The sequence below is a fragment of the Tamandua tetradactyla genome, chromosome 23 (genome assembly GCF_023851605.1).
Source record: "Tamandua tetradactyla isolate mTamTet1 chromosome 23, mTamTet1.pri, whole genome shotgun sequence".
NCBI classification, from domain to species: domain Eukaryota; kingdom Metazoa; phylum Chordata; class Mammalia; order Pilosa; family Myrmecophagidae; genus Tamandua; species Tamandua tetradactyla.
This window is the reverse complement of record NC_135349.1, coordinates 37,155,270-37,183,170: the sequence shown is the minus strand read 5'-3', so window position 1 is coordinate 37,183,170 and position 27,901 is coordinate 37,155,270. Positions and strand designations below refer to the sequence as shown.

At 38.9% G+C, this 27,901-nt stretch overlaps 1 long non-coding RNA gene across 3 annotated transcripts in view; it reads left to right on the top strand.

Moving 5' to 3' along the window:
- The window catches only part of LOC143666623 (uncharacterized), a 102,442-nt gene extending 75,399 nt beyond the window's left edge, over nt 1–27,043 (top strand). For all 3 annotated transcript variants that reach the window (XR_013167701.1, XR_013167700.1, XR_013167699.1), the window contains exons 4-6: nt 15,700–15,785; nt 25,340–25,438; nt 26,104–27,043. This is a non-coding gene — a long non-coding RNA (uncharacterized LOC143666623). The remainder of the gene's footprint in view (nt 1–15,699; nt 15,786–25,339; nt 25,439–26,103) is intronic.
- Nucleotides 27,044–27,901: the final 858 nt, after the last annotated feature.

The window sequence follows — 27,901 nt, the reverse complement described above, 5'->3', positions numbered from 1 at the left end:
AAGCAGTTTCCATTTTTCTCTCAAAGTCAATGCCTTCTGCTTCTAGGCATACCGTGTGTACCACCTGAGGTTCACTAATTGCCATTCTTCAGAACCACCTCTCTTTCCACAAGATAAAATCCAAACATATTTGTATTGATTAGGTATTGCAAGATAAAAAGTTTTTCTGCCAAGACACACGCACATGTCCTTCTACAATGTCCTCTGCACCTAACTAGTATTTACTCTGTAATGCCTTAAAGCTGATATTTCTCTAAGTTCCTAAATATAGTTCTTGAATCATTAAAACAACCATGTTTATGCATTGTCTATAAAAAAGCAGAACTTTTGCATATATTTACTACTTGTAAGGAAATTTATAAATGTCACATGGCTTTAAAATTGCCGATTCAAGTCATCTATTCTTTTTTTCAGGATCTGCAAGATTTAAAGCTTCCAGCTTGAGTTAATTTTTTTTTAATTACAGTTATACTGAAGCATTGGGAAAAATGTAAAAACAGCTAAATTTCTGGAACTTTCCATCCAGAATATTAAACCACCTAAATCCTATGTTGGCCTGTAATTGGAACTTTAAAAAAGAAATTGTCCAACCCCCAACTAGAACCATTCCTGCCAATCTAAAGAATACCCAGAGCATTATATAAGATTCTACAAAGATTCCATGTACTAGGGTAACTTTCCAAAATCTATAACCTCCAGATGGGTCTCTGGACCAGATAAATCCTGAAATGCAGAGAAGCCAGCCCTTCCAGAACATCAAGTAGTTCCATCCTCCTGCTCCGTAAACAATCCACTGATATAAAGAAAGAGCATAAGAGAATGAAATCCCAAATAAATCTCATGTATCATTAAAATATGTAATTAAATCAGCAGATTTTAAATCCTTGTGAAAACAAAAAACTCAAATGTTACACAAGTCAAACTAGCATATGAATATAAATTATGGCATGTTTTAATGCATTGTCTCAACTCTTTCTGATAGCTATTTCATAATGAGTTCACAAGTCATCCTTAAGTAAAAAGTCACATTTTCCCATGTCTGTCAGAATTTTACTTATATACATCTTCATCCACAGTATATGAGGCCTTATTTTCTATTTGGAATGCTAGAATGCTTTCATGGGAGAAGTTTATTTGAAACATTAACTTATTTTAAAACAGTTTATTTGGAACAGCATAGGTTATTATGGCTCAAAATTATGGCAATAAATAACTTTATTATCTGAGGCTGGAGAAAACTGTCTCCAATTCTGAAACACGTCACTTGGTAGAGGTGTAGCAAGCATGCTGCTGTGAGATAGGTCAGAAGTCCAGATAGAGGTGTCCAAAATGAGATTAAATTTAAGTTTTTGTGCTCTTATAAAGGTGAAACTTCAATCTGTAGAAAGACTGGTGACTTTTGCAAAGAAAAAATCTGTTTTACTTAGACAGTTTTTATAGTATAATAATCCAGAATGGAGCAAAAAATTGAAGAGTTGCTCATTCTTATCCTCTCTGAGAGTTAAGCTAAATAGAGACATAACCCACAGATTGATCTGACAGGGTATAACTCAATTTACAATGAATGGTCTTAAGAAAAAGGGTCATTTAATTTGGACGAAAAACTTGATATGTAACTTACAACATTTTCACACCAATCCCAGTTCCTCCATTAACACTGTGTGACGTTAAGAAAATTCTTTAACCATTTAGTATAAAATTTACTATTTCTGAAGTGTAACTGGATAATAATGGTACCCACCTCTGATTGTGGTGAGGAGCAAGATAATGCCTCTTAATCACTTAGCACAGTGTGTGGTGTATTACACACAATAACTGCTAGCTATTGCTGTTATGAAAGGCCACATGCGTGTCCTGATTCAAAGAGGAAATAAAACTGGATACACAGATGAATAAGATACTCATGATTTAGTGGAGAAGACAACCATTATTATACAGGAAGCAATGAGTCATGTGAGGATCAAAATCCTTCAAGTTCTTTATGAACTATAGTGCGTTTATTATTGTTATTATTCTAGAGCAGGGTTTCTTAATTGGTTTTCTTATGTTGAACCATCCTTGCATACCTGGGATGAATCCTTTTTGGTCATGATGTGTAATTCTTTTAATGTGTTGCTGGATTCGATTTGCTAGAATTTTGTTGAGGATTTTTGCATCTATATTCATTAGAGAGATTGGTCTGTAGTTTTCTTTTTTTTGTAATATCTTTGCCTGGTTTTGGTATGAGGGTGATGTTGGATTCATAGAATGAATTAGGTAGCTTTCCCTCCACTTCAATTTTTTTGAGAGTTTGAGCAGGGTTGGTACTAATTCTTTCTGAAATGTTTGGTAGAATTCACATGTGAAGCTGTCTGGTCCTGGACTTTTCTTTTTGGGAAGCTTTTGAATGACTGATTCAATTTTTTTACTTGTGATTGGTTTGTTGAGGTCATCTATGTCTTCTTGAGTCAAAGTTGGTTGTTCATGCCTTTCTAGGAACTTGTCCATTTCATCTACATTGTTGTATTTATTAGCATAGAGTTGTTCATAGTATCCTGTTATTACCTCCTTTATTTCTGTGAGGTCAGTGGTTATGACTCCTCTTCCATTTCTGATCCTATTTATTTGCATCCTCTCTCTTCTTGTTTTTGTCAATCTTGCTAAGGGCCCATCAATCTTGTTGATTTTCTCATAGAACCAAGTTCTGGTCTTATTGATTTTCTCTATTGTTTTCATGTTTTCAATTTCATTTATTTCTGCTCTAATCTTTGTTATTTCTTTCCTTTTGCTTGCTTTGGGGTTAGTTTGCTGTTCTTTCTCCAGTTCTTCCAAGTGGACAGTTAATTCCTGAATTTTTGCCCTTTCTTCTTTTTTGATACAGGCATTTAGGGCAATAAATTTCCCTCTTAGCACTGCCTTTGCTGCATCCCATAGGTTTTGATATGTTGTGTTTTCATTTTCATTCACCTCGAGATATTTACTAATTTCTCTTGTAATCTCTTCCTTGACCCACTGGTTGTTTAAGAGTGTGTTGTTGAGCCTCCACGTATTTGTGAATTTTCTGGCACTCTGCCTGTTGTTGATTTCCAACTTCATTCCTTTATGATCTGAGAAACTGTTGTGTATGATTTCAATCTTTTTAAATTTGTTAAGACTTGCTTTGTGACCCAGCATATGGTCTATCTTTGAGAATGATCCATGAGCACTTGAGAAAAAGCTGTATCCTGCTGTTGTGGGGTGTAATGTCCTATAAATGTCTGTTAAGTCTAGCTTATTTATTGTAATATTCAAATTCTCTGTTTCTTTATTGATCCTCTGTCTAGATGTTCTGTCGATTGATGAGAGTGGGGAATTGAAGTCTCCAACTATTATGGTAGATGTTTCTATTTCCCTTTTCAGTATTTGTAGTGTATTCCTCACGTATTTTGGGGCATTCTGATTTGATGCATAAATATTTATGATTGTTATGTCTTCTTGTTTAATTGTTCCTTTTATTAGTAGATAGTATCCTTCTTTGTCTCTTTTAACTGTTTTACATTTGAAGTCTAATTTGTTAGATATTAGTATAGCTACTCCTGCTCTTTTCTGGTTGTTATTTGCATGAAATATCTTTTCCCAACCTTTCACTTTCAACCTATGTTTATCTTTGGGTCTAAGATGTGTTTCCTGTAGACAGCATATAGAAGGATCCTGTTTTTTTAATCCATTCTGCCAGTCTATGTCTTTTGATTGGGGAATTCAGTTCATTAACATTTAGTGTTACTACTGTTTGGGTAATACTTTCCTCTACTATTTTGCCTTTTGTATTATATATATCATATCTAATTTTCCTTCTTTCTACACTCTTCTCCACACCTCTCTCTTCTGTCTTTTCGTATCTGACTCTAGTGCTCCCTTTAGTATTTCTTGCAGAGCTGGTCTCTTGGTCACAAATTCTCCCAGTGACTTTTTGTCTAAAAATGTTTTAATTTCTCCCTCATTTTTCAAGGACAATTTTGCTGGATATAGAAGTCTTGGTTGGCAGCTTTTCTCTTTTAGTAATTTAAATATATCATCCCACTGTCTTCTCGCCTCCATGGTTTCTGCTGAGAAATCTACACATGGTCTTATTGGGTTTCCCTTGTACGTGATGGATTTTCTCTTGCTGCTTTCAAGATCCTCTCTTTCTCTTTGACCTCTGACATTCTAACTAGTAAGTGTCTTGGAGAACGCCTATTTGGATCTATTGTATTTGGGGTGCGCTGCACTTCTTGGATCTGTAATTTTAGGTCTTTCATAAGAGTTGGGAAATTTTCAGTGAAAATTTCTTCCATTAGTTTTTCTCCTCCTTTTCCCTTTTCTTCTCCTTCTGGGACACCCACAACACGTATATTTGTGCGCTTCATATTATCATTCAATTCCCTGAGCCCCTGCTCAAATTTTTCCATTCTTTTCCCTATAGTTTCTGTTTCTTTTTGGATTTCAGATGTTCCATCCTCCAGTTTACTAATTCTAACCTCTGTCTCTTGAAATCTACCATTGTAGGTTTCCATTGTTTTTTTTTTTTCATCTCTTCTACTGTGTCTTTCAATCCCATAAGTTCTGTGATTTGTTTTTTCAGACTTTCCATTTCTTCTTTTTGTTGATCCCATGCCTTCTTCATGTCCTCCCTCAGTTTATTGATTTGGTTTTTGAAGAGGTTTTCCATTTCTGTTCGTATATTCAGAATTAGTTGTCTCAGCTGCTGTATCTCATTTGAGCTACTGGTTTGTTCCTTTGACTGGGCCATATCTTCAGTTTTCCTGGTGTGATTTGTTATTTTTTGCTGGCGTCTGGACATTTAATCAGATTTCCCTGAGTGTGAGACCCAGCAGGTTGAAAGATTTTCCTGTGAAGTCTTTGGACTCTGTTTTTTTATCCTGCCCAGTAGGTGGCGCTTGTCTGTCTGCGGGTCCCACCAGCAAAAGATGTTGTGGCTCCTTTATTAATGCCACTATTGGTGTTTGGTTGGGCCCAGTCCCTGCCACTGTCGGAAACTCCCTCCTCTCCCTCCGGGCAGCCGCCTATGGGGGAGGGGCGCTGGTCGCCAGCCGCTGCAGCCTGGGGATCTCACCGCAGCAGAGTCTCCTAGAGCAGGGTTTCTTGACCTTAGCATTACAGGTATTTTTGGCTGGATACTTCTTTGTTGCGGGAGGCTGTCCTCTGCATTGAAGATGTTTAGCAACATCTCTAGCTGCTGCCAGGGGCAGCCCCCACCACCACTTACTTTTCACATGGCCATGGGCACCACTCAAGTGGGCTAGCCTCAGAGACCAAGCTGGGACTCCCAGTGCTCCCTGTGTCTGCTTTCCTGTTAGTGGCCTGCACACAGCCGATGCCATTCACCAACTACAAGTTGGGGGCTCCACTGCTGTCAAAGGATGTGTGCCAAGCAACAGAATTTGAACTTGGAAGTCAGAAAATTGACTGGAGGATGCTCAAGTTGAGACAGCTGGGTTCTTTGGGAGGTGAGGATGAAGTGCCTGGATCTGGGTATCCCAGGGCAGAGTGAAAGAGACTATGTTGGGTGAAGGCCTTGATGGTTTGGGACCTCTCTTCTCAGACCAATTACTCTTGGTCCAGAGAATGACAGTTGGACTCGACACCATTCTGGAAGGCCTACCTCAGGAAAACGGGGTATGTTTACAGTTTACAACTAAACCGGAGAGACCTTACCAATTAATCTAAATTCTTGGCTTACTGCCATTAATTTACAGCAGTACCTACAAGTAGAACTGGAAAACTAAACACAGTTCTACCTTGCTTTAAAAGCCCTCAAAGAGTAAGAACTTGACATGTATCCCTTGCTGGAAATGAGAACAACCTATATGAAATAAAGTTTAACTTCCTGGATAATATATCAGAAGAGTTTAAATGAGAAGGCAAATCACATAATCTCAAAGCATTGCTTTACCACATAGCCTATACCCCTCCCCCAAAGAGGTAACTTTTGGAATATGATTGGGAAGAAGGACTAGGAAATTGATATTCAGTGATGTATACCATTAATAACAGTATTACTTAACCCACAAAGAAGCAGGGTCACCAATACTGATCTCTACATGATCTATTTACTGTTCTAACTCTGAAGGGATTGGGGTATTAAGTAGAATTTATTCTCAATAGCTTTCTAACATTAAACAGGTTAGCAAAAAGTGTCTTGTTATTTAGTAGAAGGCTCATGTGGTTTAGAACAAATAGCCAAGTGTTTTCCACACTTCAGAATCATTCAACTATCAGCCATATAACTCATTAATATTTCTCTTTATGTTGACTCATGCAAAATGTTTTTACTTAAATAATTGTATTTCAAAAAGGAATCCATCACTATTCTAAGTAGAAAACCATCATCTCTTGTCATAAATATAATTTATCCATTGAAACAGCTTTCTGAAAACAAATGTTACTAAATCCTAGGTAGATGCAGTTGTTGCCTACTGAAGTATTAGAGAGAAAGCTTTAGAAAGATCTAATGGAATGACCCAAGGTCATTCTCCCTGATAAAATCAAAAGGATTGAAAAGGGAATAACTTTACCTCTTTTTTTTTAATTTTAGCTTGTATATTTATTTATTTTTTAAAATTTTTTATTAATTAAAAAAATTACAAGAAGCACAAACATTCCCAACACATATACTCAGCAATTCACAATATCATCACATAGTTGCATATTCATCATCATGATCATTTACCACACATTTGCATCAATTCAGAAAAAGACATAAAAAGACAACAGAAAAATAAAACTAAAACAGAAAAAAAATTTTTACATACCATACCCCTTACCCCTCGCTTTCATTGATTGCTAGCATTTCAAACTAAATTTATTTTAACATTTGTTCCCCCTATTATCTATTTTTATTCCATATAGTCTACTCATCTGTTGACAAGGTAGATAAAAGGAGCATCAGACACAAGGTTTTCACAATCAACTTTCCCTCTTGATGGGAATGTTATTTAATACCATGTCCCTGTACCATCTAAAATCATCATCTGCTTGAACACAGAGCACAAATCCCCTGCCCACGCCCACACCTCATACTCCCAAAGGAGTATGAAGATTATTTTCCATGATCTTTTAGTAAACTAAAATAAAATAAATGGATTTCATTATCTTGCACAGAAAGTAAAACCTTAATAGCCCTCACCCACTAAGAGTACTGTTTTAAAAAACAAAAGTTCGACCCAGCAATACCATTGCTAGGTATCTACTCAAAGGACTTAAGGGCAAAGACACAAACGGACATTTGCACACCAATGTTTATAGCAGCGTTATTTACAATTGCAAAGAGACGGAAATAGCCAAAATCTCCATCAACAGAAGAGTGGCTAAACAAACTGTGGTATATACATACGATGGAATATTATGCAGCTTTAAGACAAGATAAACTTATGAACCATGTAATAACATGGATGGACCTAGAGAATATTATGCTGAGTGAATCCAGCCAAAAACTAAAGGACAAATACTGTATGGTCCCACTGATGTGAACGGACATTCGAGAATAAACTTGAAATATGTCATTGGTAACAGAGTTCAGCAGGAGTTAGAAACAGGGTAAGACAATGGGTAATTGAAGCTGAAGGGATACAGACTGTGCAACAGGACTAGATACAAAAACTCAAAAATGGACAGCACAATAATACCTAATTGTAAAGTAATCATGTTAAAACACTGAATGAAGCTGCATCTGAGCTATAGGTTTTTGTTTTGTTTTGTTTTGTTTTGTTTTGATTTTACTATTATTACTTTTATTTTTTTCTCTATATAACATTCTATATCTTTTTCGGTTATGTTGCTAGTTCTTCTAAACCAATGTAAATGTACTAAGAAATGATGATCATGCATCTATGTGATGATGTTAAGAATTAATGATTGCATATGTAGAATGGTATGATCTCTAAATGTTGGGTTAATTTCTTTTTTTTCCGTTAATTAAAAAAAAAAAGAGAAGGGATAATTGGAGCTGAAGGGATACAGACTGTACAACGGGACTGGATATAAAAACTCAGAAATGGATAGCACAATACTACCCAATTGTAATGCAATTATGTTAAAACACTGAATGAAGCTACATGTGAGGTATAGGTTTTTTGTTTTTGTTTTTTTTTGTTTTTTTTTCTTTCTATTATTGTTTTAATTCTTATTCTGTTGTCTTTTTATTTCTTTTTCTAAATCGATGCAAATGTACTAAGAAATGATGAATATGCAACTATGTGATGTTATTAAGAATTACTGATTGTACATGTAGATTGGAATGATTTCTAATTGTTTTGTTAATTCTTTTTTTAATTAATAAAAAAAAAGAAACAAAAAAAAAAGATTGAACACCTGTTTGCTTCAAAGGATTTTGTCAAAAAGTTGAAGAGACAGCCAACTCAATAGAGAGAATATCTGGAAAACAGATATCTGATAAGTGTGTAATATCCAGTATATACAAACAAACCGTACAACTCAACAACAAAAGGACAAACAAACCCAATTATACAATGAACAAAGAAATAATGAAAAGACATTTTTCTGAAGAGGAAACACAAATGGCTAAAAAGCACCTGAAAAGGGGGGGGGGGGGGTACTGAGAAGATGGTGGAATAGGATAGGTCGAGTTCACCCTGCTCCAAGAACAGCTACAGAAGGAATGGGAAGTCAACTGAGATGGTGGGAGGGTCTTCTGTATCACATAAGGAGGCTCTGGTTGCAAAAACTGAGGAACTAAGAAGCAGAGAACCAAAGACTATCCAGCTGGTGCAAACAGCCTAGCATGGAAGCCTGGAGCCCTCAGGAGTGCATAGACAGGGAGATGGGGAGAAGGGAACTAGGAAGTAAGCCAAGCCATGTTCCTTGAACATGGTACCCTCACCAGCATAGCCCTGTGACACACAACTCATCCCACACCCCATGCACTTGAACCCTGTCACCCGCCCTTCCTCCCCATGCTCCAAGCACCCTTGGCCCATCAAAACCTTGCATGCATATCCACCCCCCACCCCCACCCCAAGTGCATGCATGCCTGTCCCAGCCCAACCCACCTCTCATGCAAAAGTGCAATCTCACCCTGCCCTTCCAAGCCCTTCCTCCCTCTCCCTGCCCCCTGCAGGCAGTTGCCAGCACATAAACGCTGCAAATGCTTACCTCCATACCCTGGCTACACCCACTCACAGCCCATACAGTCGTGCAACCCCATCCCACCCCCCCTCCCCAAGCTCTGTACACCTGTAAATTAGCTTATGGCCCTCCCATAATTCCCATGCGCACAGCCCTCAGTTATGCCCCCCAGCTCTGGGCAAGTGCAGACCTGTACAGTCGGGCCACATCCACCCCTATGCATGCCGAATCGCTGCCCTGAGCTCTTTGCGTGTGCAAAAAGGGCCTCATACCATTGACCAGCACACACCAGGGCCTTACCTCCCAGACCCATGTGACTGCACAACCACATCCACCCCACCTCTGGACACCCATGCTCACAGGCACCAGCGTAGCATCCCCAACCTGCACCTATACCTGCACTTCAACACATCACTGCACTGTTGTGACCCACACCACACTCTGCATCCTGCTCCACATCTATCCTGCAAATACAAGGCTTCAGGTTTATGAAGGAAATCAACTTAAAAAGTAAACCAATCAAGATATTTACATGCCATGAAGACAATAGAAGATCACTAAGCATACCATGATGCAGACAGATATAGTCCAGCCTAACAGCCAAATAAAAACACCAGAGGAAACACAGAAAGTTAGAACAACTGATCAGATGTGCTCATATAACTCTACTAAATAAAAGAAGTAGGATGGCTATGATGTAAAGTATATCAAGAAGACACTAGAAGAGCATAAAGAGGAATTTGAAAGAATGAATAGAATAATAGCAAATATGACTGAGATTAAAGATGCTGGAGACCAAAAAAAAAAAACCATACTAAAGACACACAACAGCAAATTTGAAGAGGCAGAAGAAAGAATAAGCAAACTAGAGGACAGGACAACTGATTTTGAAAACTCAAAATAGCAAATGGCAAAAAAAAAGGGTTTTTTTTTGTTTGTTTGCTTGTTGGTTTGTTTGTTGTTGTTTTTTACTATTATTACTACTTTTATTTCTTTTCTTTATATTAACATTTTATATCTTTTTCTGTTGTGTTGCTAGTTCCTCTAAACTGATGCAAATGTCCTTAGAAACAATGATCATGCATCTATGTGATGATGTTAAGAATTACTGAGTGCATATGTAGAACGGTATGATTTCTAAATGTTGTGTTAATTTCTTTTTTTTTTCTTTCCGTTAATAAAAAAATAAAAAATAAAAAAATAAAAAAAATAAAAAACAAAAGTTCAAAATATCTAACCCCTGAAGCTAAAAGTCCATTTCATTTCTATTATCTTTATTTTCTGATGTGAAAGAGTTGAGGAAACCATCAGAATACAGATGCTGAAACAATTAAGGAATAATGTACTTTAATATTCCTCCAAAGGCACTCACTTGGCAGAGGACTCAGCTGCAAATCAAACAACTGTGTTCTAATCTGTGCTAGAGAGGGCTGTATTTTCTCCTCAGCAGCAGAGGCTGGTAAACTCAATGGAAACTGACTGCATGGTTTGGGTCATTGGAGCTGCTTTCTTAGAGCAAATTGATGGGGGGATATCAGGTAGTTTCTGGGGTTATAGGGTCAGTCTCAGAAGCTTGAGCAATTGGGTTATTATGAAATTCACGAACATTCGAAGACTGGGTTGCAAAAATCTCTTGGATAACAGCCTTGTCTGAGAGGTTTTTGGGTTAGGGACAAGGTCTGAGAGTCCTGGACAGCTGGAGAGACCTGAAGCTCTATAAATATGGTCAGACAATAAGGGGTCAGACAGAGGCTGCATCGGAGAGATCTAAGTGTCCATATCCTACATTTGAGAAGCCTGAAATGGCTTACAAGAGGCCTGAGCAAGATTATGCAACTGGCTTTATGAGGCCACAAGCACCAGGGTTGGTTCTTATGGAGCACAGGTCCTGAAGGTGGTGCTTAGAGGCATGGGGGGCTGGAGGTTGAGTTGTTTGAACCATGTGGACAGCAAGCTGGCTTTTCATGGAAAGGACAACTGGAAGCCAAATTGTTGAAGCCAGGGGACTGCTGGCTGGCTCTTTTAGGCAAGTTTTCAAAGCTAAGGAGGTAACATGAAGACTCCTAGACACACGTATGACCAGAGAAACAAGCTCTTTGGAGAGGGCAAGGCCCTTGGAGACCAGTCCAGAAGGCTTTCAGTGAAATCATGGCAGATCAGCATCAGAGTATGGAGAGCAAACCACCTCTGAACTTCCTCTATCTTCAAGATCAGAACCCAGATTCTCTTTACAAAAGTCTTGAACAATGCTGATCTCCTTGATGATTTATATTATGTTTGGGTCCTCATTCTCCTTTCTGGCTATATTTTTAGTTGGCCCAAGATGGTCATACTTAGAGACAGAGGCCTGTGAATGGCTCTCTGTTGATGCAGCCTCCTGATCCATGAAAAGTTGTTGAAAATTTTACTGAAAGTGAGAGAGAAGTGGTGGCTTCTAGGGGGAAGTTCTACCACAGTGGAGGAGTGCATGTGGAAAGGCCTGACAAAGATCAAGTTCTCTTCAGTGGCATTTTGATGTTGCTGCTGTACCAGAAGATCCACCAGAGGAGGCTGAGGAAGATGATGACAAGCCCCATGTAGAGCAGCACATCATAGAACAACAGGTTGGGACCCTTGTGAACAGCACTGCCATGCCTGTTACCAAAGGTGGTGGATAATTTTGCCCAATGCATTCAAATGACCAATTCTGAGAATTAGAGAGAGAAAAGTTTGTTACTATGCATGAAGCTCCTGGCCTGGTGGTCCAAAAAGTAAGTCTCCTTACACTGCAGTAATTCTGATGGCTTTATAATATCAAAAGATGGGCAGGTTTTAGGATAAACACAATGGTTCTAGATGATGTAATTAGAGATATCTAATTACTGAGAATGTGCAGATTGGTTCTATGCTTTGTCACAGAATGCATGTAAGAAAACGGCAGCCTTAATATAACAATGAGCATGATTTTTAGTATTATAATGAGGTTTAGGTCACATAGGCTAAAGTCTAAGCTACTGTGCATGTCAAATGGGCCCATTTTGACTAGATCCTCCTATGTGACCCCCTTCCTCACATGCATTATTCACAATTTTAACTCCTGTCCACCCTTGGTGAACTCAGTTTCTGGGATAAAATTGGTGCTTGGGATTGTGGACTGGAATGGGAGACATACACAGGCTTTGTCTCCACCATAAGAGAGGAAGGAATGTATCTGCACCCCACTTTCCAAAGCGAGGGCAAGAGGAAAGGACCCTCCTCAAATAACTTCCCTTTGTATGGGTAGAGTGAAATCTGGCCTCAGATATAGTCACTTTCTGTGAAGTTATTTTATTTTATTTTTTGGTGGAAAAGTGGCTAAATTAGGATCTATTGTTAGATGGAGCTTAATTCCAGTCTTATTTGCTGTGAAGTAGCTGAGCTATTAACATAATTGTGCTGGGCAATAACAGAGCAGAAGTGAATTCTGTGAGGGATTCCCCATCTTCTCCAATTTCTTCCCTTTATTGTGACACATCTGTTGGTCTGTTCTCCCAGACCCTAGGGAATATTTGTACTATTTTTTCCATGATTCCAACAGAGTAAGACAGGAAAAAACCCCAACTTGATTGGAACTTGTGACTCCTTGAGATACTCTGCTTGGCTTGGCTACTTGTCCAAGCATTTCACTAGAAACTTGTCCAGATTTTAGTGTGAACTTCCCTAATACTATTCAATGTCCCTGGGTTGACCCCTGACCCTATCCTGAGCTCTTACATAAGATGAGGCAATACTCCTTTTGTCTAAACCACAGAATTTACTATTCTCAGAAAGACCGCACAACTGCCCGAGTCCCTTCCCTAAAGCTGTTGCCAGATTGCCTGACCTTTTCTAGACCCCTTGGAAGCAAGCTTTCAGTACCCCTTTTTTCTTCCAGATCATTCCTAGACCCTCAGTAATTTCACAGTTCCCATTTTCATTCCTTCTTGTGCCCTTTAGGAATATCAAGTTACCCCTGTTCTAACAGGAGGTGCGAACTCTGCTGTTGACTTCGCATCTATCCTGCTAAGGCAGTTTGAATAAAATATGTTCTGCCACTTTAACTACCATCCTGTGGTTTTCTTTGACAAATGTGAAAATCACAATAGCTTAGAAAACATATTTCAAGTTGGAGGATAATACACAAGAAAATTAAAACAAGTTTAAGACCTGGCATCATCCAAGTTATCTTATTGGAAAGTTACAGGCAAGTTTTAGTCCTTGTTTCCTCAGTTGCTAAGGTGGAGGTTTTTGTGGCAACCTGGGGGTCAGGGACCCTTCCCTTGGGATAGGAAAAAAAGGAAAATGCAGGCTTAAGCACATAACAACCTATGTGACCAGAGCATAGCTCAGAGGAAGAAACACTCTTAAGAGGGAGAAGTTAATGGTCAAGCCACTTTAATGTATAACCTTATCTGGTTATACATTAAACAGAAGCTATATCCAAAAGATTCTTCTGCACACATGTTAATTATAATAACAAGACCTCTTAAATCATAGGACCCTCTTGAATAGAATTTCAATCTATATCCATTCTGAGAAAGACTTAAGATGTTCTATTATCCAACAAAGCAACCTAATTTTTTGTTCTCCCTCCCTTCACATCATGAGGCCACCCATGGGGCACCTGTGCTTTCATGTTCAATGAAATGTCTTTGTCTCGGGCCCCTACAGCTGACCCTGTTAACTTCCACGTAATTGCATGGTACTGCTTACATAGTCTGGACCACCACCTATGGAGCTGCATGAGTCTCCTGTACATAAGTTCCCTAATAAAATTCATGTCTCAGTCAATGCCTAGTGTTTTCTTTGGTCTTTTGGCTGAAAAAGCCCTATTGGGCTGAAAAATTGGTGAGCCAGCCAGGAGAACAAAGAAACCCTGGCCACTGATGGGAACGGAGATACCCCTGCAGAATCCCAGGATGCCTATAATGTTCATGTGGTGAGGGGTGGCTGACTTCCTAGATGTGTGGGGCCATTGAGGAAGTATGGGGATGCTCAAAACTGCCTGGGTGGATTACTCGTTCTCCTGCAGCAGGCTACAGATGATTAAGATTTCATAAGGAAAAGGAGAGCCTCCAGGCTGCTGTGGCTGTCACGTGGCCCCCACTGGGAGGCACATGATCAACTAAGGAAGAAGCCCTGGTCAGAGCTGTGGTTCACCACCTAAATGAGTAACAAGTTAAAAAGAAAACTCTAAGTCTGTGGATGTAATCCTGGGGTGGCCTGTTTCCTTGATGTGGGGAGGGTTTACTCACTTGCTTGACTGTTGTGGACCTCCACGTGAGTACAAGGAAGCTCCCAAAATACCTGAGGGAATAGAGCTCCTGTTGAAAATGGTAGGAATGCTACCATTTGTGTCAGTGGCCATTGTTGCCTGTGGTGCAGTCAGTAATTTTTTACAGGCCTGTCAGTTTTGTTTTTATTTAATTAAGATGTAGGAAAAGGAGACCTAGCCAAAGTTGAGAGCTATGTTAGCTAAGAGAATTGGGACCTAAAATCTTGGAATCCCTCCTGGGGAGGACATCAAAAAATAATAACATACAATTATGGAATTAGCAAAAGTACACTTGCAATAAATCACCTTCACATTAATAGACATGTTTCTCCTTTGTAGTGCTGGGTCAAGCAGACCCCTCTATGAAACAGCCATGTTTTTGGTGACAGTTTGGGTGGCTCAGCTGGGACTCAAATGCTGCTCTGAGATGCAACCCTGATCCATGTCCTGTTAGCCATGGGAGTTTTCCTAGCTCCCTCAGCTCCATGCCTAGCAGCTGCCCAGGAATTTCCCTGGAGGACTGGGGCTGGAGATTCTGGGTGAGGCTTCTGCTGCGGATAGACACTAGACACATTGGTGTGTCAGTAATTTTAAAGTTAAGATTTTCCCTGTGCTAAGTAAGCATATGATATTTTCTAATCTGTGATTGCTTTCATTTTGTCATGCTTTCATGCCGTGTTTGAAAAGTGATTGACTTTGAAAAACTTCTGTTTTAATATTTTGACCCTCTGGTTTTTGTTAGTATTGCCTAGTCAAAGAAAACTCTCCAACTACACTGAATGGGGTAGACTGAATTCACCCCTGCTCCATGGGACATGGTAGGGGATGGGGAGAGAATGACTAGAAATGCAGTCCTGGGAATAAGAGGGGAGTGAGTGATCAAACAGGGTCTTCAGTGTTTTGTGGTGAGAGAAGTGGGGGCCTTAGGACAGAGAGAGCAGGGTGGGTATGTATGATCAGCCATGACCCCCACCGGGGACAGACGTGTGTGCAGGGAAGTATAGTTCTGAGGGAAATGTGGATCTGAGGGAACTGACCATTCCTCTGCACCACCTGCCCCAGCTCCCGGATAGTTGTTCCTGTGGGGCGCCTAGAGGCATGCCTGGCCATCCACCACAAAGGGTTATGCCCCAGGCACTGGGAGCAGTTGCCTGGTCAGGCACTGCAAGTGACTGTCCATCAAGTGTGGTGAACAGTAGATCCATTGGGCACTGGGAGCTGCAGATCAGCCTCTCCCTGGGCCAATGCAATAGGCTCCCTTATCCTGCATGCCAAGACCAGCCATACTGCTGATTCATTCTGTGAGCATTCCCCCCACTGCACAGGCCATCTTTCCAGCTGGCCATTGATCAGAGAAGGGAGAGTCTGAGGAGAAGACATGCACCAGAGACCCACCTGTGGGGAAGAAGCGGTAAGTACAGCTTGGCAAACTCCCTATCTGCCTATGATTTATTTTAAATGCATTTTTTCTATATTTTAAAAGTATTATTATTATTACTTTTATTTTTATTTATATAGTTAGTTATATATTTTGAATATTTATATTTATATTTCTTATTTTTTATTTTTCTATTTTATTTTTCTTCTCTGGGCACCAGTCTGAGTTCATTCCTAATATATCTTGGGGTGATTCTTTATGACTTTGGGGCCTACTGCTGTTGGGGTGAGTTTTTTAAATTTTTATTTTATTTTATTATTATTTATTTTGAATGAGGTACAAAAGCTGGTAATCGAACCTGAGTCTTCTGAGTGGCAGGTGGGTGTTCTGCCACTGAATTCTCCATGCACACCTGCCTAGCTCTTAATAGGCCCTCAAATAGAATTATACTCTATAAATGAGATCTAGACTTTGGTTTTGCAGGGAATTACTGACAAACAAGTGCAAAAGGGAAACATGAATGGAAAACCAGGTATATACAAAACTTTAGATGAGTGAAGGAAGCCAACTTTCAAAATAACCTTGTTATGATAATCAGATGCCCTGAACACAACAGAAAATCACAAAGCATATGAACATCCAAGTAGAAATGGCCCAGCTAAAAAACTAAACCCAAGCACTGGGGAGGACCCAGAAGACAAAACTACTGAAGGATATTTATAAAGAAATAAAGGATATCAGGAAGACACTAGAAGAGCATAAAGAATAATTTGAAAGATTAAATGGGAAAATGGTAGATCTCACAGAGATGAAAGATACAATAGACCAAATTACAAACATAGAGACACATGATAGCAGATTCAAAGAAGCAGAAGGAACAATAAGTGAGCTATAAGGCAGAACAATTGAACTAGAGTGCACACAAGAACAAATGGCAAGAAAGGTGGAAAAATTGGAACTGGGTCTTAGGGAAATGATGGACAATAAAAGGCACACAAATATGATTCATTGGTGTTCCAGAAGAAGAGAAGAGTAAAGAGCTTGGAAGAAGAGTTGAAGATATAATTGGGGAAAACTTTCTAACCCTTATAAAAGACATAAATACGCAAAACAATGAGGCCAAATGAATCCCAAATAGAATAAATCAAAATAGGGCTACTCCAGGACACATACTAATCAAACTGTCAAATGTTGAAGAGAAGCATAAAGTCCTAAAAGCAGCATGAGCAAAATGATCTACTACATAAAAGGGAAAACACATAAGACTGAGTTTGGACTACTTACAGGCACTATGGAGGCAAGAAAGCAGTGGTATGATATATTTAAATCCTGAAAGAGAAGAGTTCAGTCAAGAATTCTTTATCAAGCCAGATTGTCCTTTGTGGTAGTTAGATTCAGGTGTCAACTTGACTAGGTGAAGGTGCCTAGTTTTCTAGTGCTGTGGACATGAGCCAATGTACGTGAACCTCATCTGTTGCTCATTACATCTGCAGTCAGCTAGCAGGCATGCCTGCTGCAATGAATGTTTGATTTGATTGGCTGGTGCTTAAATGAGAGAGCTCAATGTAGCACAGCCAAGGAGCTCAGCATACCTCATCTCAGCACTGACAGCTCAGCCCAGGCCTTTGGAGATGCAGAAAGAAATCACCCTGGGGAAAGTTGTTGGAACCAGAGACCTGGAGAGAAGGCCAGCAGAGATCACCCTGTGCCTTCCCACATAAGAAAGAACCTCAGCTGAAAGTTAGCTGCCTTTCCTCTGAATAACTGATGAAATAAATCCCCTTTTATTAAAAGCCAATCCATCTCTGATGTGTTGCATTCTGGCAGCTAGCAAACTAGAACAACCTTCAAGATTGAGGGAGAGATTAAAATCTTCAAAGCCAAACAAGAATTGAGAGAACTAGTCAAAAAGGACATGTCCTACAAGAAACACCAAAAGGGTCCTGTCAGTTGAAACAATAAGACAGGAGAAGGAGGTCTGGAGGAGAGCACATAACCGAAGAGCACCAGTAATGGTAACTTAAAGAGTAAAAAGAGAGTGAGGGAAAATAATATATAGATCTGACACATAAAAACTAAAGGATAAGATGATAGATTCAAGAACTGCTTTTACAATAATAACATTGAACATTTACAGACTAAACTCACCAATTAAAAGGCATAAATTGGCAAAATGTATTAAAATTATAATCTATCTACATACTGTTTAAAAGAGACTCATCTTAGACCCAAGGACAGAAAGATTGAAAGTGAAAGGTTGGAAAAAGAGGTTCTAGCAAGAGGTAACCAAAAGAAAATAGGATTAGCTATATGAATATCAAATAAAATATACTTTAAATGTAAACATGTCATACGAGACAAAGATGGACACTACATATTAAAAGGGACAATTCACCAAGAAGAAATAATCACAAATGTTTATGCTCCAAATCAAGGAACTCCAAAGTACATGAGACAAGCATTGGAAAAACTGAAGTAGCTATAGAAGTTTCAACAATAATAGTGGGTATCTTCAATACACCACTCTACACAATAGATAGAACAACCATACATGGGATCAACAAGGAGATAGAGAATGTAGACAATGAAATAATAAGAGTTATATCTAATAGACATATGTAGATCATTACACTCCAAAACACCAGGATATATATACTTCTTTAATGCACATAGAACATTATCCTGGGGCATAAAATTAGTTTTTATCACTTAATAATAATAAGTTGAAATTATCAAAGCACTTTGATGATAACGGAATGAAGCTGGAAATTATAATAACCGAAGAACCAGAACTTTCACAAATATATGGAGATTAAACAACACATTCTTAAATAATCAGTGGGTCAAAGAAGAAATTGCTAGAGAAATCAGTAAATATCTGGAGATAAATGATAATGAGAATACAACACATCAGAACTTATGGGATGTGGCAAAGGCAGTGCTGAGAGAGAAATTTATTGCCCTAAATACCTATGTTAAAAAAGAAGAGGGCAGTGTGATGGTGGCTCAGTGGCAGAATTCTCGCCTGCTATGCCAGAGACCCAGGTTTGATTCCCAGTACCTGCCCATGCAAAAGTAAATAAATAAATAAATAAAATAAAGAAGAAGAAGAAAGAGCAAAAACTGAGGACTTAACTGCTCACTTGGAGAATCTAGAGAAAGAAACAATCAACAAAACCCAAAGTTGGTTCTTTGAGAAAAATCATAAAATTGATGGACCCCTAGCTAGACTGACAAAGAAAAAAAGAGACAAGACACAAATATATAAAACCATAAATGAAAGTGGAGTCATTACCATGAGTCCTGAAGAAATTTTAAAAATCATGTGAATACTATGAAAAACTATATGCCAACAAACTAGACATATTAGATGAAATGGACAAATTCCTAGAAACACACAAAACTACCTAGAAGATACAGAAGTTCTCAACAAATCAATTACAAGTAAAGAGATTCAACCAGTCATCAAAAATATTCCCACGAAGAAAAGCCCAGAGTCAGTCAGCTTCACAGGGGAATTTGATCAAACATTCAAAAAAGAACCTCAATCCTACACAAAATCTTCAAAAATTGAGGAAAAAGGAAAGCCACCTAACTCATTATATGAGGCTAACATTACTCTAATATCAAAATTGGACAAAGATGCTATAAGAGAGGAAAACTGTAGACCAATATAGGGATAGATTAACATAGATGCAAAAATTCTCAAGAAAATACTAACAAATCAAATCCAATGACACATTATAGCAATTATATGTCATGAATGAGTGAGGTATACATTGGAAATGCAAGGGCGGTTCAACAGAAGAAAATCAGTGTAATATATCATATTAAAAATTGAAAGGAAAAAATCACATGATCATTTCAATTGACACTGAACAAATATTTGTTTGCATCCTTTTTTGATAAAAAAAAATCTCAAAAGGTAGAAATTGAAGGAACCTTCCTCAATATGATAAAGAGCATATGTGAAAAACCCATAGCCAGCATCATAGTTAATGGTGAGAGATTGAAATCATTCCCCCTAAAATCAGGAATGGTAAGAGATTGAAATCATCCCCCCTAAAATCAGGATGCCCATTGTCACAACTATTATTCAGCATTGTACTAGAAGTCCTACCTGGAGCGATTAGAGCAGAGAAAGAAATAAAAGGCATCCAAATAGGAAAGGAAGAAGTAAAATTTTCATTATTTGGAGATGACATGATCCTATACTTAGAAAATTAAGAAATCTATGGTGATGCCTCTTGAGCTAAAAAACAAATTCAGGAAAGTGATAATGTGCTGGTTTGAAATTTTATGTACCCCCAAAAAGCCATGTCTTAAACCTGATCCAACCTTGTGGAGGCATTCATTTCTTTTATTCCTGAATCAAAATTGCAGGGCAGAATATTTTGATTAGATTATCTCCACAGAGACATGACACACCCAATTGTGGATATGACCTTTTGAGTAGATAGAGATGTGACTCCACCCTTTCAAGGCGAGTCTTGATTAGTTTACCGGAATCCTTTAAGAGGGGAAACATTTTGGAGAAACCTCAGATACTTGGAGTGCTGACAGACAGAGCAGTGGCTAACACTTGGAGAACAATTGCTTCAGAGCTGACAGAGCCAACACAAGACCCAGATGTTCAGAGATGCAGGGCCCAGTACCTGACACTATGTGCCTTCCCATGGGATGCCAAGGACACCAGAACCCATAGTTGTGTCCCAGAGAAGCTAAGTGAAGGCCCATAGGAAGATGAACCTATCTTCCTATCTGTCCCAGAGATGCCAAGTGAAGAACCCCCATAGGAAACAGAGGCTGAAAGCAATGGAGCCCAAGAGAAAGGGGTCAGCAGATGCCAGCCACGTGATATGCCTTCCAGCTGACAGAAGTGTTCCAGATGGCATCAGCCTTTCTTGAGTGAAGGTAACCTCTTGTTGGTGCCTTAGTTTGGACATTTTCTTGGCACTAGAAATGTAAACTTGTAACTTATAGAATTCCCTTTTTGAAAGCCATTCCATTTCTTGTAGATTGCTTTCTGGCAGCATTAGAAAAGTAATACAGGTGGATTCAAGATTAATGTACAAATGTCGGTAATGTTTCTATATACAAGTAATGACTTATCTAAGGACACAATTAAGGAAAAAATTCTGACCAAAATAGTGGCCAAAAAAAATCAGGTATCTAGGAATAAGCTTAACCAATGATGTCAAGGACTTGTACACAGATAATTACAAAACATTGCTAAAAGAGATAAAAAAAATGACCTAAATAGTTGGAAAGACATTACATGTTCATGGATAGGAAGGTTGAATGTCATTAAGATGTCAATTCTACAGAAATTGCTCTTCAGATTCAAAGCAATAATAATCAAAATTTCAAAAACTTACTTTGAAGACTTGGAAAAGCTAGTTATCAAAGTCATTTGGAAGGTAAAGAGACCACAAATAGCTAAAGATATACTAAAAAAGAAGAGCAAAGTGAAAAAACTAAGACTTCCTGACTTTAAAACTTATTATAAAGCCACAGTGGTTAAACAGCATGGTACTGGCACAAAGATAGAAATATTGACCAGCAGAATCAAGTCAAGAGTGCAGAGATAGACCACCAAATCTATAGACAATCTTCAATAAGCTCCCCAAATCCACTGAATTGGAACAGAATAGTCATTTCAATTAATAGGCATGGGATAATTGGATATCAATAGCCTGCCTAAAGAGTGAAAGAGGACCCCTACCTTATACTCTATACACAAATTAATTAAAATTGGATTAAAGACCTAAATGTAAAAGCCGGTACCATAAAAAATCCTAGAAGACAATGCAGAAAAACATCATCAAGATCTAGTAATAGGATGCTTAAAGTTTACACCTAAAGCACGAGCAGTGAAAGAAAAAAATAGATAAATGGGAACTCCTTAAGATCAAGAGCTTCTGTGCCTCAAAGGACTTTGGGTTGTTTATTCTTTAGTTGTTGAGTTGTACAATATCTTTATGTTCACAGAATATCAAGGCTTTATCTGATATTTGGTTTCCAAATATTTTCTCCCATTGAATTGGCTGCCTCTTCCCCTTTTTGACAAAGGCAAAATTTTACAGAGGATATGAATAGATACTTTTCTGAAGAGCTAATACAAATGACTAAATCCACATGAAGAGATGCTCATTTACATTAGATCTAAGGAAAATGCAAATCAAGATGACAGTGAGATAACACCTCACATCTATAGGAATGGCTGCTATTAAACAAACAGAAACTCCAAATGTTGAACAGGATGTGGAGAAATTGGAACACCTGTTCACTGTTGGTTGGAATGTATAATTACATTCCAGTGCTGTAGAAAATAGTTTGGCAATTCCTCAAAAAACTAGATCGAGTTGCCCTATGACCCGGCAATACCAATACTCAGTATATACCCAGATAAGCTGAAAGCAGTATCATGAACAGACATTTGCACATCAATGTTCATAGCAGCAAAAGTAATAATTGCCAAAAGATGAAAGCATTCTAAGTGGTCATCAACAGAGAAATGGATAAACAAAATGTGGTATATACCTATGATGGAATATTATGCAGCAGTAAGATGAAATGAGGTCCTGAAGCATACGGCAATGTGAATGAACCTTTAGGACATAATGTTGAGTGAAATACACCAGACACAAAAGAACAGATACTGTATAATTTCACTATCATGACCCTGGTAAAGGTAATCTCTGAGGTTACATGTAGGTACACAAAAGCTAGATATGGGGGAAAAGCTCCTCAATGAGGTTGAACTTAAATGCAAAAGAATGGATTAGATTATCTCCACAGAGATGTGACTCCACCCATTCCAGATGGGTCTTGATTAGTTTACTAGAATCCTTTAAAAGTGGAAGCATTTTGGAGAAAACTAGAGAATGACAAAAGAACCACAAGAACTCCCAGACCCCATGCAGCCAGAGACCTTTGGAGATGAAAAAGGAAGATGCCCCTGAGGGAGCTTTATGAAAACAGGAGCCTGGAGAGAAAGCTAGCAGGCAACACCTTGTTTGCCATGTGCCCTTCCCAGTTGAGAGAGAAACCCTGAATGTCACTGGTCTTCTTGAACCAAGATATCTTTCTCTGATGCCTTAGATCGGACATTTCTATACCCTTGCTTTAATTTGGACATTTTCATGGGCTTAGAAATGTAAACTAGCAACTTATTAAATTCCCCCTTTTAAAAGCCATTCCATTTCTGGTATATCACATTCCAGCAGCTAGCAAACTAGAACAGTATCAAACAAAATAGTCATGCAAAACTAAATTTGGTTTTCTCTCTTAAAGTACAAAATTTTCTTGAATTATTAGTCTATAGTAAAAGTTATAATTTTAAAAAAGTTTTTATGTAATCACTGTAAAAAGCAGAAGATCTGTGTTTTTGTCAAATAAGTTCTTAAATTCCATGTTGACTTCATCATGTCCTTGCTTGTTTAAGAAAAACAAGTCTTCTCACTTTTAATGAGATGTCTTTTTCTTAGCTTTAATTAAATAAGGAACTAAATGTTGTTTCAAACCTGACAACTTTTAACATTTTACTTTCTCAAGATCAAACTCTAAAGGATACCTTTTCATACAATTACAAAAGAATTATTCTTTCACATTGTAAAAGATAAAGTGCCAAAATAATCATTTATTTAATGTTATAAGTCACAGAAAAATGTTGAGACAATGTTACAAAAATTAAAATAAATTTTCTAACCTGTTAGCTACTGTTTTAGTCTGCCAAAGCTGCCAGAATACAATGCACCAGAGATGGATTGGCTTTAATAAAAGGGGATTTATTTAGCTAAAAATGTATAGTTCTCCAGAGGAAGGGCAGTTAACTTTCAACTGAGGTTCTTTCTTACACAGGAAGGCACAGGGTGAACTCTGCTGCCCTTCTTTCCAGGTCTCTGCATTCCAACAACTTTCCCTGGGGTGATTCCTTTCTGTATCTCCAAAGGCCTGGGCTGAGCTGCAAGTGCTGAGATGAAGTATGTTTAGCTACTTGGGCTATACTACATTGAGTTCTCTCATTTAAGCATCCAACCAGTTAAATCAAACATCATTCATTGCAGCAGTCATGCCTCCTAGCCAACTGTAGCTGTAATCAGCAACAGATGAGGTTCATATGCCATTGGCTCATGTCCATAGCAATGGAACTAGGCGCCTTCACCTGGCCAAGTTGACATCTAAAACTACCTACCACATGCCCACCTCTTGTCAACTTGGCAACTACACACATCACCTTAAACGATATTAAAGTGGCAAAAATTCTCTTCTGGCTGTGGACCTATGAATCTCAAAACAAGTTATCTGGTGCCAATATGCAAAGGAGGGGCAGTCACAGGATATGTGTTTTCATTTCTATAGGGAGAAATTGGAAAGAACACAGATCTCACAAGACCCAAATAGTTCTGAAAACCTGCAGGGCAAGCTCCATTGGACTTCAAAGTCTGAAAATCATTTATCCTTCAGCTAGAAAGTGGCAGACTCACCCTTTCCAAGGGCCTATGCAGTGGGCCGCCTCTTTCTGAATCTGCCTCGGGGAGCATTGGGGAGACCACCTTTTTCTTGGCTTCACCCTCTCCAGGCATCGAGGCCACACCTGGTCTCTCTGTCATTTCCGGCACACACGCTCAACCCCTGCATGTGGTGGCAGCCAGGGTCTCCCCAGTCCCCAAGGAGCATGCTAAACCTTTTGCAAGGCCTGAGGCAGCACAACTCTTCCACTGCAATGAGTTGGGAGACTCATCTTCTACTTTCAGGGCAAACTCACCCTCTCCATGTAGATGGGTGGGTCTATTCTCCCAGCCGAGGTTTCTTGGCTTCAGACCCAAGCTTCCATGGTTCTCCCTTTTCAAACTAAAATTTGTCCCTTCTGTGTCCCCCTTTGTCCATATTGGCAGTGTTAGGTGCTATGTCAAGCTCTCTCATTTAAGTATCCAGCCAATTAAATCAAACATCATTCATTGCAGCAGTCACGCCCCCTAGCTGACTGCAGATGTAATCAGCAAAAGATGAGGTTCACAGGCCATTGGCTCATGTCCACCGCAATAGAACTAGGCACCTTCACCTGGCCAAGTTGTCACCTGAATATAATTACCACAGCTACTGATTTGCAAAATATGAAACAATGATATAGTTCTGCTAATTATGGTTTTAGTTATTTTTAGAAATGTTGTTTGTCACCAGCATTTCCAAATTTCCTTGTCAGTTACATTGCTTTACTCTAATGTATCTCTAAAATTTCTTGCAGTCAGCTAAAGGTCAAAGCTTCATCTTCAACAATAAGTGAACTTTAAATAAATAAATGTAAATAAATAAATAAGTACCCAATTAGGCCAATTTCATTTTATATCGAATCTTGCTAATATCTTTTTAGTATTTCCTTAGACCAGCCAGACAGTCTGCCTTTGCCTTCACATGAAGTAGACAACAATGGACATTTCCTGTGTTACTGCAAGGCTACCTTCAAAGTCCTCTAATCTGCCATAGTCTTGTACCACAATATTTAAAAACTTGGAAACTGTCCTAGGGGTTCTCCCTCTTTCATTATATTAATGATGTTATGCTAACCAGTAATTCTTTTTCAGAGTGCCCATCAAAGCCATGGTAACCTATCTTGAAAACCTTGGTTGAGCAGTAAATCAAGACAAATTGCAAGGGCCTGGATGCCATGTCATATTTGTTGGGTAAGGCTAAGACTATCCCTTCTGCTGTTGTTGATAAAGTGCAAAGCTATCCTGCTCCACATGCTCCTAAACAATTGATGGTCTTTCTTGGTCTGCTGGGTTATTAGAGACCACTTATATTTCACCTTGCACAAATTCTTAAACACTTGTACACTCTAGTTCAAAAAGGGAAAACAGTGGGAATGGGTCAAGGGTGGATATGTGACACTGCCACTAAGCCTCACTCTAGCAGTGCACAGTTAAGCGTATTAGCAAAATTGAAGGCTTATCTGCTGCAGCACAGCATTTTCAACAACAGTGCTTTAAGCACAGAAATGCATGACATCTTAAGACCAGTTTCCTATATGGAAGAACAGTATTTGTCCCTCCCTATTGATTATCACAAGATGACTCTCTCTGTGCCCACCATAGATATATGTAGAAGTATACCTGAGTTGGCTTTGTATACAGATGGATCAGCACATAGGCAATTTGCTAATTAGATGATAGGAACCATAAAGCCCAGTGCTGGCACTATCTGGTAGAAAACTGGCTATGCTAGGCTGCCAATGGGCTGAGTTGTGAGCTATATGGATGGTGATTGTTTATGAAGCAGTAAGTGACTATCTGCACCAACAACTGGGTTGTCTTCCATGTTTCTGCCCATAATGCCATTTCCTTACCAGATAACATCAAAGCAGATGCTCTGGTGAATATCCGCAGCCTAGAACCGATATTACACAAAGCTGCACACGCAGAAAAATGGGGAATCAATGGCACCACAAACTTTCTGGAGATTTTCCTATTACCCAGCAACAACTGAAGGAAACCATGAATGTTTGTCCTTGTTGACTTCATCACTCTAGAAGACTTCTGTATCAATTGTGCCACATTTGTCATGGACAGATCCCCATCACCTCATGGCAAGTAGATTACATTGGGTCCTTTCCCTTGTCTAAAGATGAAAAATATGCCTTTATTGTGGTAGATACTGCTACTGGACTGTCATTAACCTTCCTCATAGGGAAAGCTAACCAATGGGGTAATATAAGAAGTTTAGGAATACTAGGCACTTGCTTTGGTGTCCCCAACATATGGACAGTGATAGGAAGACTCCTTTCACACGGGAGCTAACATAAACTTGCTCTACTGAGCATAGTGTCTTAAAAACCTTTCACCTGCCCTGCAACCCCATTGGGGTAGGGTTAATTGAACAGAGAAAGGACTCCTAAAGGAGCAATTAAATGATGATAGACACTTTCTACAACAATGGAATCAACTACTGTCCCCAGCTTTGACAAGCTTCAACTCTAGGCCCTGGACATCTTCTCCTTCTGTTGAATCAGTAACTCCTGGACCTATGCAAGACCTGCAAACAGAAATAAAGGTACCAGTGATATTATAATTACTATGGCATAATGAAAATAACTTGTTCTTGTCTGTGCCACAAACATTAGAAATTGGGGAAAACAAGTTTGATTGGCCCTGGTCCTGGCCGATGTAGCCATCCTGGTTGGGTATGTTAATTTGCATGCTGCCAAAATATGATACACTAGAACTGGAACAGATTTTTAAAAGGGGAATTTAATAAGTTACATGTTTACAGTTCTAAGCCTATAAAATTGTCCAAACTAAGGCATCCATGGAAAGATACCTTAATTCAAGGAAGGTCAATGGCCCCAGGAACACTTCTGTCAGCTGGGAAGTCATGTGGCTGGCACCTGCTGGTCCTTTGCTCACTGGCTCTGTTAGTCTCAGTCTCTGTTCCTGTGGGGGTTCCTCATTTTGCTTCTCTGGGGCTGGCTTTCATCTCTTGGCTTCCCTTGGCTCTCTACAGGTTCTGGCTGGCTTATCATCTCATGGTGACATCTGCTAGGCACCAAGCATTTCCAAACATCTGTGTCTCTGTTTTCCAAGTGTTGGCATCTGTGTCAGCTCTGCTCTGAAGTTTCTGACAACTCTGTAATTTCTGACTCTCTCCAAAATGTTTCCTATTTGAAAGTATTCCAGTAAATTAATTAAGACCCACCTGGCATACGTGGAGTCACATCTCTATCTAATCAAAAGTTCACACCCACAATTAAGTGTGTCACATCTCCATGGAGATAATCTAATCAAAAGTTTCCAGTCTACAGTATTTAATCAGAATGAAAAGAAACAGCTTCCCCCACAAGATTGAATCAGGACTAGAACATGGCTTTTCTGGGGTACATAATAGCAAACTGGCACATTGGGTATCCTAAGCTCATTGGGTATAGGCATTATTCAAATTTTGATTACTAAACTGCAATTTATTTAAAAAACAATTTTTATTTATATCAACAATTGATGTAACCCAGAATGTTCCCTGAAATTCGGGGGGGGGGGGAATGGTATTTAAAACCCTCTCATAATACCCTCTCTCCAGGAACCCTCCAGTCCACTAATGAGAATTTAGCTTGTATTCACTTAAGCCAACAAGATTTGCCTCTCACAGTTCCCCCC